Source organism: Dreissena polymorpha, chromosome 8, assembly GCF_020536995.1.
Source record: "Dreissena polymorpha isolate Duluth1 chromosome 8, UMN_Dpol_1.0, whole genome shotgun sequence".
NCBI lineage: Eukaryota > Metazoa > Mollusca > Bivalvia > Myida > Dreissenidae > Dreissena > Dreissena polymorpha.
In genome coordinates this window covers 11,189,445-11,201,596 of record NC_068362.1, presented here as the reverse complement: position 1 = coordinate 11,201,596, position 12,152 = coordinate 11,189,445, and the positions used below count along the sequence as shown (strand labels likewise).

At 37.1% G+C, this 12,152-nt stretch overlaps 1 long non-coding RNA gene across 1 annotated transcript; it reads right to left on the bottom strand.

The window, feature by feature from the left end:
* Positions 1-613: 613 nt before the first annotated feature.
* On the bottom strand, positions 614-11,886 carry LOC127841877 (uncharacterized). Its single transcript, XR_008031388.1, has 3 exons — positions 11,840-11,886; positions 1,692-1,907; positions 614-1,285 (listed from the first exon to the last, which is right to left on the bottom strand). It is a non-coding gene; the product is annotated as an uncharacterized LOC127841877 (long non-coding RNA).
* Between the last annotated feature and the right edge of the window lie 266 nt (positions 11,887-12,152).

Below are 12,152 nucleotides of genomic sequence, written 5' to 3'. Positions count from 1 at the left end.
TGTCAGCATGGATGTATTAAGCTCTGTGTTCACAGCCAAGTCATTACTGCCTTTCTGTGTCAGCATGGGTGTATTGTGCTCTGTGTTTACAGCCAAGTCATTACTGCCTTTCTGTGTCAGCATGGATATATCTTGCTCCTGGTGTTCACAACCAAGTCATTATTGCCTTTCTGTGTCAGCATGGATATATCTTGCTCTGGGTGTTCACTGCATAGTCATTACTGCCTTTCTGTGTCAGCATGGATATATCTTGCTCTGGGTGTTCACAGCATAGTCATTACTGCCTTTCTGTGTCAGCAAGGATATATCGTGTTCTGGGTGTTCACAGCATAGTCATGACTGCCTTTCTGTTACAGCATGGATGTATTGTGCTCTTTGTTCACAGCCAAGTCATTACAGCCTTTCTGTGTCAGCATGGGTGTATTGTGCTCTGGGTGTTCACAGCATAGTCAATACTGCCTTTCTGTGTCAACATGGATATATCTTGCTCTGGGTGTTCACAACCAAGTCATTACTTATTTTCTGTGTCAGCATGGATGTATTGTGCTCTGGGTGTTCACAACCAAGTCATTACTTCCTTTCTGTGTCAGCATGGATGTATTTTTTTTTGTGCCCTGGGTCTTCACAACCAAGTTATTACCGCCTTTCTGTGTAAGAATGGATGTATCGCGCTCTGGGTGTTCACAACCAAGTCATTTTTGCCTTTTTTTGTCAGTAACATTGCTAAAAGTCTGTTCTATTATGATATTTTGGCCGCTGAGAGGACAATCTGGGGCAGTCCGTAACCCTTCTGTTGTCCAAACTATCAACAGCAGACGTATACCACTAGGAAAGCTTACGCTTTTATTGTTCCTTGATTCTCTCCTGTTCAATTTCTGTTTGTCCCATAACGATTGGAACAAGTGATTGAACTTTTTATTCTTCATGATATTTGTTGTGATGTCCAACAGCAACAACTGACTGTTAGCGTTACCATAACTTCTGCTATAACTTTTCGTGTCTGTAACACTTGTCCCTTTCAAGCCCACGCGGAACTCTAGCTTAACAAAACTACCCAGGCTTTTGTTTGGAAAACGTAAAGTGGGCATTGCGTTTTGTCAGAACAGAATCATGCTCAGAATTTCCTGCAGAACAGATTTTTTCAACGATGCTGACTTTTTTAGGCAGGAGGTCAAGGGGGAGGAGTTAGAAGTCAATGGAGGGGGAGGGTCATTCTGGACTGGGGCTTCTGCAGGCGGGACTGGTGCGGTTGCTGGGCCAACTCGATATCAATGCTGGTGCTCTGCTGAAAACAACAACAACACAGTGGGTGATAGGAACTTGTAACAAAGTATATTACAAGCTATAACAAACTATGCCTCTTGACTGGCTGTGAAGGTTTTCAAAAACATGAATTTCTATTCTGGCATTTTATTGGTTCCTTGTCCTTAATAGCATAAACATAAATACAATTAAGTCATTTTGTATTAAAACAAGAAAAGTGTTGGCTAATGCTATACTTATCTGTAAATTTATATCTATAATCTTTACTCCATTTCTAGAAATGTATTTTCATAAGCCAATATGCGGATCACTAATGTTAGAAAGTGTCGTCCCAGATTAGCATGTGAAATTCACATAAGCTAAAAAGGGAGGGTACTTTCTGACTAGTCTGGATTTTCATAGAGGATTATTTGTTCAACAAAAAATACCTTTAAGAGGAAAATGTTGTCCATTATTAGCCTGTGCAAACTGCATAGGCTTATCTGTGACAACAATTTAAGCACATGCATAAGGCCCCATTTTTCGGGATATCAAGTATGATGAGTTATGGGTCAGGGGAGTGGATGGGTCGTCCTGGACTGGGGCTCCTGCAGGCCGGACTGGTGCTGTTGCTGGGCCAACTCGATATCAATGGTGGTGCTGTCCTGAAAACAACAGCACAGTGGGTGATGTGAACTTGTAAACAAGAGGACCGCCTTGCGGGTGCAGACCGCTCATCTTTTTTCTTTTTAAAGGTGAAGGGACTCTCATTTTCAATCACAAAGGAGGGAGGGGTGGAGTGAAGAGGGGTGCATTGTGTGGGGGTGTGGACATTCATTACATTATGTTCCAAAAATGCAAAAAAAAAATCGGGGGATTCGGGTGGGGGGTGGGGGGAGGGGGGGGGTGGGGGGGGGATTCTAGGGTGCGATGGTTGGACGGTATTTCAAACATAAAATAATCAAAATAAATATTTGTGTTTTTTAAGTTTCAAAAAAAAAATTGGGGGGGGGGTGAGGTGGGGGGGTATAGTATGAGGGTGTGGTGGTAATTTGTGAGATGATCTTAAAAAAAAATTTAGGGGGGGGGGATTCGGGTGGGGGGAGTGGGGGAGGGGGGGGAGGGGGGGGGGAGGGGGGGGATTGTTGGGTGCGATGGTTGGACGGTATTTCAAACATAAAATAATCAAAATAAATAGTTTTGTTTTTTAACCATTTAAAAAAATAATTTGGGGAGGGGGTGGGGGGGGGTATAGTGTGAGGGTGTGGTGGTCATTTGTGAGATGATCTTAAAAAAAAAAAAAAATAGGCGGGGGGGATTCGGGGGGGGGGGGGGGGGGGGGCACGGGTTTGGGTGGAGTCTATTGTGGTATGTCAGGTAAGAGTAGTTTTGTCAAAGTATCAATCAAATCTAATCATAAATAAAGAAGTTATGGCAATTTTAGCAAAATTTAATAATTTGACCTTGAGAGTCAAGGTCATTCAAAGGTCAAGGTAAAATTCAACTTGCCAGGTACAGTAACCTCATGATAGCATGAAAGTATTTGAAGTTTGAAAGCAATAGCCTTGATACTTAAGAAGTAAAGTGGATCAAAACACAAAATTTAACCATATATTCAAAGTTACTAAGTCAAAAAAGGGCCATAATTCCGTAAAAATGACATCTAGAGTTATGCAACTTGTCCTTTTACTGTACCCTTATGACAGTTTGCGAGTGTTCCAAGTATGAAAGCAATATCTATGATACTTTAGGGGTAAAGTGGACCAAAACACAAAACTTAACCAAATTTTCAATTTTCTAAGTATAAAGGGCACATAATTCCGTCCAAATGCCTGTCAGAGTTACATAACTTTGCCTGCACAGTCCCCTTACGATAGTTAATAAGTGTTGCAAGTATGAAAGCAATAGCTTTGATACTGTAGGAATAAAGTGGACCTAAACACAAAACATAACCAAATTTTCAATTTTCTAAGTATAAAAAGGGCACATAATTCTGTCAAAATGCCAGTCAGAGTTACATTACTTTGCCTGCACAGTCCCCTTATGATAGTTAGTAAGTGTTTCAAGTATGAAAGCAATAGCTTTGATACTTAAGGAATAAAATGGACCTAAACACAAAACTTAACCAAAATTTTCAAATTTCTAAGTATAAAAAGGGCACATAATTCTGTCAAAATGCACGCCAGAGTTATCTTACTTTGCCTGCCCAGTCCCCTCATGATAGTAAGTAAGTGTACCAAGTTTGAATGCAATAGCATTGATACTTTCTGAAAAAAGTGGACCTAAATGCAAAACTTAACCAAAATTTTCAATTTTCTAAGTATAAAAAGGGCACACAATTCAGTCAAAATGCACGCCAGAGTTATCTAACTTTGCCTGCCCAGTCCCCTCATGATAGTAAGTAAGTGTACCAAGTTTGAATGCAATAGCATTGATACTTTCTGAGAAAAGTGGACCTAAACGCAAAACTTAACCGGACGCCAACGCCGACGCAGACGTGATGACAATAGCTCATAATTTTTTTTCAAAAAATAGATGAGCTCAAAATGTTTATATTACAATCTATACTAAACTATGCTTCTTGATTGGTTATGAAGGTGTTTAATAGGCAACATTTCCTTCTAATGAATTTCTAATCTGGCATTTCATTGGTTTATTGTCCTCAATAGCACGAAAATTAATATAATCAAACCATTTCGTATTAAAACATTGTTGGCTAATAAAACACTGTATACCAACCTGTATATTCATACTGATGTAATTTCATTACCCAATATGCGGCTCCTAAATATTACAAATAATCGTCCCAGATTAACATGTGAAGTCCACACAACCTAATCAGGAAGGACACTTTTTGACTGGATTTTTATAAAGAGGATATTTCTTTTCAACAAAAATACTAAACATATGAAATTGTTGTCTCAAATATGCCTGTTTGGATTGCACAAGCTAATCTAGGACAACGACAACAATTTAAGCACATGCATTAAGCCCCATTTTAAAGAAGTTTTTCTCCCGTTTAAAAACAAACAAATAATAGAAAGTCATCTTCTTAACATTGTTTTTCAATTGTACTCATTATATGTATCACTTTACGTTTCCATATATTTTACTGCTCATATACATTGGATTTAAATTATGTTATAGGCCACTTGCCCTTAAAGACTACACACTGACAACACTAGTTTGCCCGTTCTTTGGTGACGCCTAAAAATCCACATTTTTACAGTAACCAATACCAAGAAATGATTTTTTTTCCAAGTAAATTGCTATCATAAACTTTGTTTGATATGTTGAGGGGAAACACAAGTTTCTCTAAACATATTACCCAATTGCCCACAAACACAAATCCGATCACAGGACATGTTTTGTGTCATGTTTTGTATCATCCTTTGACCCATTCATTTTGTGAAAGAAAAATGATTCTCGAATTTTAATTATAGTGAAGAAATGAGTACCGGTAGCAAACTTCTTAAAATTGCGAAAATTCTAGTCACAAACTTCTTTAAATTGTGACCCACAAAACTCTCAAATTTGCAAAAAAACTGCGATTCCATAAAAAGAAAAAATAGCCCAGAATCATGCCCCTTCCAGAAAAACTACAACTTCAAAAAAGGCACTGACTGATGAAACAGATGCAAAATATTGGTCAACAATTCAAGCTAGAGACTGGAACGCTACACCCCTGATCCTGAAAAATCATTTATATTAGTTGGCATAACACTAGGAGGTTTTTAAAATAAATACTTTTGTGTGGACATGTAAATTCGTGCATTACTTACTTGTTGAAAAAAAAAACACGAATTTGCTTGGATCATTTTGTTATGTGTTTGAGTTAACCCACGAAATCAACATTAATTAATGTACCACAAATTATAACAAATTTACAGTACTTAATCAACATGTTTTTAGAAATGTGTTTGACAAGATTTATTTTATTTATCTTTAATTTAAATTTATGATTGTTCATTAAGAACAATAATTTTGATTTATTTTAGTCCGGTGTATTCCTTAGTTTAAATACAATGCAAACATTGATTGCTGAATAAAGTCGAAACCCAATGACTCTAACTTGCCTGGACTGACAACAAAAGTTTTAGCCATCCAGAAGTCGATCCAACCGATCTAAATATACTTATGTTTACTAACATAAATCTGCAATAGATTTACATCTCCAGTTGAAGAGTATTCATACTGCCTAATCTCCGTACTACTTTCTTCTTTTGAATCAGTAAGAACAGAATTTATATACATGGCATTTTTAAGTAATCACTATTTTAAAACAGTAACACAAACAATCAAACAATGATTTTATGTAAGGAATAACGCTAAGAAACAAAGCAATATATAAGCATTATATGCACATCGCCCAAGTATTAAACAACACATGTATTACTTTATTTGCTTGTGTTTTTATTTAAGAATGACATGACGACGCATAGATACAAAATTGTCTATTCCTTCAAGTTGACATATTATAACTGTAACTCTAACTATTATAGTAGATTTTTATTTTGTATAATCATAAACTGTGTATTTAGTAAACACTGTATGCTTGCTTTGTCCTCTTGGGCTTTTGGCCTTCTGGATGGATTGTTTAATTAACCATATTGTGATGCAGCCGTTCCAGCCATAATATTATAGCATCTACAAAAACGCCAGATTGTCATCTTTTGCTCAAATCAATTCACAATTGAGTCAATAACATGTTTGAAATTATAGGGAGCCTATAATCAAGTGCTCATGATCAAGTAACAGCTTTATGCGACCCTAGGCGTTTTAGAGCCAGGCAAACTAAACAATGTGAAAATTGTGACAGGGACTTAAAAAAATATGAGACTTTAACCCGACCCCTGCAAATTCGAGCCATTTGACATAAATGTATATGAATATTTAGCAACACAAAAAAGATGCTTCGAGGATAGTCCGAGCAAACTGGAAAGTTGAGCCAAGCGAGTTTGAGCCAACAGGTTTTGACTTTATATTATAATTTTTAGAAAATTACTATTCTGCTTATCTGTGAACAAGTCAAAATTCATAGGTTCCCTTAATACATTTTTATTGTATTTATTATGCATTTTATGTTCATTCTTTCTTTATTTAAATAAATTAAGTTTCCACAATTATATAAGAATTAGTTTTCTAGTTTGGATACTCGTTTACAGTAATTTATAAATATATTGGGACTTCACCTCTGTGAGAAAAGTTTAAAAAAGCACAAGAGCCATTCAAAATTAAGCGCTCTAAATTCAATCAAACATTGCTTACATTAGTATCTCTTAACAATTATTTTTAATGTGCATTAACATGAACACCATTGTCCCAATAACCACTTTTTAAATCGTATTGTTTGTTATACCAAATTTATTCTCATAAGAATGTATAAATACAATCCTTAAACGGACTTAACTTGAGCATCGCTCTTGAAAAACGGGACTTAATGAATGTGTAAAGTGTCTTCCCACATAAGCCAGTGGAGTCCTCATAGGCTAACCTGAGACGACACTTTTTTACTAAGACTTGATTTTTGTTTGGAAACAAAAGATGTGTTCGTCAGAAACAAAATGCCCCCTACTGCGCCACTTTGAAATAAAATTTATATTTATCATTTGGCAGGTATAGAAATAATCTCCCTTTAAAGCTTATTACTTCCCTTGGATTTTGTTTTTGACCTTTAACATTGAAGAATGGCCTTGACCTTTCAGCACTCAAAATGTGCAGCTTCATGAGATACACATGCATGCCAAATATCAGGTTGCTATCTTCAATATTGCAAAAGTCATGGCCAATATTGAAGTTTTCGGACCAACGACTGACAGACAGATGGACTGACAGTTCAACTGCTATATGCCACCCTACAGCGTGGGGGGGGGGGGGGGGTCAGTAGACAGTAAAAATGACCAAGTCAGACATCGCTGACCAGCAAGGCCTGTGGTTTATCTAAGAGATCATTGCCGCAGTTCATCATGTATCTATGTACATAGGTCCACAGGTAAGTAATGAAACCAACCATTCACAATTAGTACAGGTAGGAAATGATAGTTATATCATTTAAAAACAAGAGCTGTCACCATAAGATGACTTATGCCCCCTATAAACGCTTGATAGAAGTTATGAACTTTTTTCGAAACCTAATGCAGATTTCGAAACCTAAACGCGGACCCTAAGTTTAAAGTCAAGGTCCAGGGGTCAAAATTTGTGTGCGTATGGAAAGGCCTTGTCCGTATACACATGCATACCAAATATGAAGGTTATATCTCAAGGGACATAGAAGTTATGAGCACTTTTCAAAACCTAAACGCAGATTGCAAAACCTAAACGCGGACCCTAACTTCAAGGTCAAGGTCACAGGGGTCAAAATTTTTATGCGTATGGAAAGGCCTTGTCCATATACACATGCATAACAAATATGAAGGTTATATCTCAAGGGACATAGAATTTATGAGCATTTTTCAAAACCTAAATGCAAAGTGTGACGGAAAGGGGGCATAAAAAACATTTGACAAATCAATCATTTAAGTTATAAATAAACAAAATAGAAAATCTGTACAGTAACTGTAAAAATAACTTAAATTCTTGATAGGGAAATATATAATCTGAGATTTATAATTATATAAATTACTTCCCTTGAAAATAATTGCCTCTGTCAAATCTCTATTTTAGTAGCAATTAATTATAAACCACTACCGTGACTGTAGATTCACAGGTAACCTTAACGTACCTAAGATACTTGTATGCCAAAAAGTGACATTGTGTGCTTGGCTTGACCATAAAATGTCATTTTGATTATCCTTCAGTTGTATGGTTTCATATGATTATATATGATAATTTTCTCCCATTAAAGCTTATTACTTCCCCTGGATTTGTATTTTTGACCTTAGACCTTGAAGGATGACCTTGACCTTTAACCATGATGTGTTTGTCAGAAACACAATGCCCCCTACTGCACCGCTTTGATATATTTAAAAAAATAAATAATTGGCAGGTCAGATAATTATCTCCATAAAAGCTTATTACTTTACTAGGATTTGAATTTTCGACCCTAGACCTTGAAGGATTATCTTGACCTTGAAATTTTACCACTCAAAATATGCAGCTCCATGAGATACACATGCATGCCAAATATCAAGTTGCTATCTTCAAAATTGCAAAAGTTATGGCCAATGTTAATTTTTTTTCGGACGGACAGAGAGACTGACATACTGACTGACTGACTGACGGACAGTTCAACTGATATATGCCACACTACCAGGGCCATACAAATTATCTTTAAACGAAAATTTATAATATATGATAATTATCTCCCTTTAAAGCTTATTACTTTCCTTGGATTTGTATTTTTCGACCCTAGACCTTGAAGGATTTTCTTGACCTTGAAATTTTACCACTCAAAATGTGCAGCTCCATGAGATACACATGCATGCCAAATATCAAGTTGCTATCTTCAATATTGCAAAAGTTATGGCAAATATTAAAGTGTTTTTTACAGATGGACGGAGAGACTGACATACTGACTGACTGATGGACAGTTCAACTGCTATATGCCACCCTGACGGGGGCATACAAATTCCCTTTAAACAAAAATGTCCTCAAAAGCGGAAAGTATCATCCCATATTACTCTGTGTGCCCACTGCACAGGCTATTCTGTAGATGGCACTAAAATGCATTAAGCACTATTATCCCAGAACAAGGCTCACCTGGTATTATCTTGTACAACTCGTTAACAGACGGTAGGGGGACTTAGTTTAGGCCAGGTCTTTATAAATTGTGCACTAAGTTTTGTCCCAGATAAGCGTGTACAGCCACACAGGCTAATAAGGTACAACACTTTCCACTAGACAGATTTTTTTTAAAGAAGAGACTTCCTATATACGAAAAATTCTGTAAATGCAGAAAGTATCTTCCCTGATTTGCCTGTACAGACTACACAGGCTAATCTGGGACCACACTTTATGCACATGCATTCAGTCCCTGTACAGACTACACATGCTAATATGGGACCACACTTTACACACATGCATTTAGTCCCCGTACAGACTACACAGGCTAATCTGGGACCATACTTTACACACATGCATTTAGTCCCTGTACAGACTACACAGGCTAATCTGGGACCACACTTTATGCACATGCATTTAGTCCCTGTACAGACTACACAGGCTAATCTGGGACCACACTTTACACACATGCATTTAGTCCCTGTACAGACTACACAGGCTAATCAGTGTGGGACCACACTTTACACACATGCATTTAGTCCCTGTACAGACTACACAGGCTAATCTGGAACCACACTTTACACACATGCATTTAGTCCCTGTACAGACTACACAGGCTAATCTGGGACCATACTTTACACACATGTATTTAGTCCCTGTACAGACTACACAGGCTAATCTGGGACCATACTTTATGCACATGTATTTAGTCCCTGTACAGATTACACAGGCTAATCTGGGACCACACTTTACACACATGCATTTAGTCCCTGTACAGACTACACAGTCTAATCTGGGACCATACTTTATGCACATGCATTTAGTCCCTGTACAGACTACACAGGCTAATCTGGGACCACACTTTACACACCTGCATTTAGTCCCTGTACACATTACACAGGCTAATCAGAGTGGGACCATACTTTACGCACATGCATTTAGTCCCTGTACAGACTACACAGGCTAATCTGGGACCATACTTTACGCACATGCATTTAGTCCCCGTACAGACTACACAGGCTAATCTGGGACCATACTTTACACACATGCATTTAGTCCCTGTACAGATTACACAGGCTAATCTGGGACCACACTTTACACACATGCATTTAGTCCCCGTACAGACTACACAGGCTAATCTGGGACCATACTTTACACACATGCATTTAGTCCCTGTACAGACTACACAGGCTAATCTGGGACCATACTTTATGCACATGCATTTAGTCCCTGTACAGACTACACAGGCTAATCAGCGTGGGACCATACTTTACGCACATGCATTTAGTCCCTGTACAGACTACACAGGCTAATCTGGGACCACACTTTACGCACATGCATTTAGTCCCTGTACAGACTACACAGGCTAATATGGGACCACACTTTACGCACATGCATTTAGTCCCTGTACAGATTACACAGGCTAATCTGGGACCATACTTTACACACATGTATTTAGTCCCTGTACAGATTACACAGGCTAATCTGGGATCACACTTTACACACATGCATTTAGTCCCTGTACAGACTACACATGCTAATATGGGACCACACTTTACACACATGCATTTAGTCCCTGTACAGACTACACGTGCTAATATGGGACCACACTTTACACACATGCATTTAGTCCCTGTACAGACTACACAGGCTAATCTGGGACCACACTTTACACACATGCATTTAGTCCCTGTACAGACTACACAGGCTAATCTGGGACCACACTTTACACACATGCATTTAGTCCCATTATCCCAGAGGGAGGCACATATGTTTCTTGTAAAAACACTCAACAACAGACTGTAAGCAGACTTAACTTAAGTTTGTGCAATGAGGCCGGAGTCCTTCTAATAGCTAGGGACAATTCTTGGTGTTTTGACCACAAATTGGGTCATTTGTGTTGTTGGTTTTTTGCTTACAAATACTATACAATCGAGAATAAGCGTTTTCAATATTGCATTTAATAAGGTTCAATTAATAAAGTTGGGAAGAGAGATAAACTTGGTATTGTGATAAATTTCTTTTACTTTACCTTCAATTGGGAATTTTAGGAAGTTGTTTGGGAAAATTAGATAGTTCCATCATTTGTTATGGGGCCGATTTTGGCCCCGATATTTGACAACTAAATATCTCACAATTTGATACAAACTCTAGGCTGAATGACTGATGACTGAAATTCTTGTGGTGTTGTGTTACTAAGGTTTCTGTATTGGTAAGTTGGAAAGCAACAAGCTGAAGAATGTTTTGAGTTATTGATCCTCAAGTAAATGAAGTCGTGCTGTTAACACGATACATAAAAGAAAAGACGCAATTATAACTTCTATGAAATCATATCATATTCTTGTCCACTTCATATTTAGCATTTTTAATACAGAGGTAACACTGCAAAACCTTTATTATGCGTTTGAGGCTATTTTTTTATCATTTTAAGGTTTTACTGATCCACAAATTTATCACAAACACACGGCAAATGAACTGACACAAATTCCTCATTTACTTTTCCAAACTGAGTAATCCACACATTAACTAATTATATGTCCATGAAATACTTTTGTCACCACCAAAATTTCATGAGGAGGAATACAAACAATTTAAGAGGATATTTTACCATATGTAATATACAAACAATTAGAGAATATTTTACCATATGCAATATACATGTACAAACAATTTAAGAGGATATTTTACCATATGTAATATACAAACAATTAAAGAGGATATTTTACCATATGCAATATGCAAATAATTTAAGAGGATATTTACCATATGCAATATACAAACAATTTAAGAGGATATTTTACCATATGTAAATATACAAACACTTAAAGAGGATATTTTACCATATGTAATATACAAACAATTAAAGAGGATATTTTACCATATGTAAATTCATTCTGTTCTTTACCACCTCATCTTTTTGCATTCTTAATACACTGTAACTCCAATATAAAGCGCTCCGTTATAACGCTGAATCCAATATAACGCGGATGGTGCTTGGATCCCATTTTTTCTCCAACCTTCCATTTGATTTCTGATTCAAATCCGTATTATGCAACTTCATGTATTTTCAGACAATTCAAAGATGGCGGCAATCACAGTCATGTTGATTGCTTTATACAACCGTCCGTTTAACCGATTATAATCGCCTCGAGGTTAAACAACACCGACAGCTAATTGGTGTTAATCTGTTA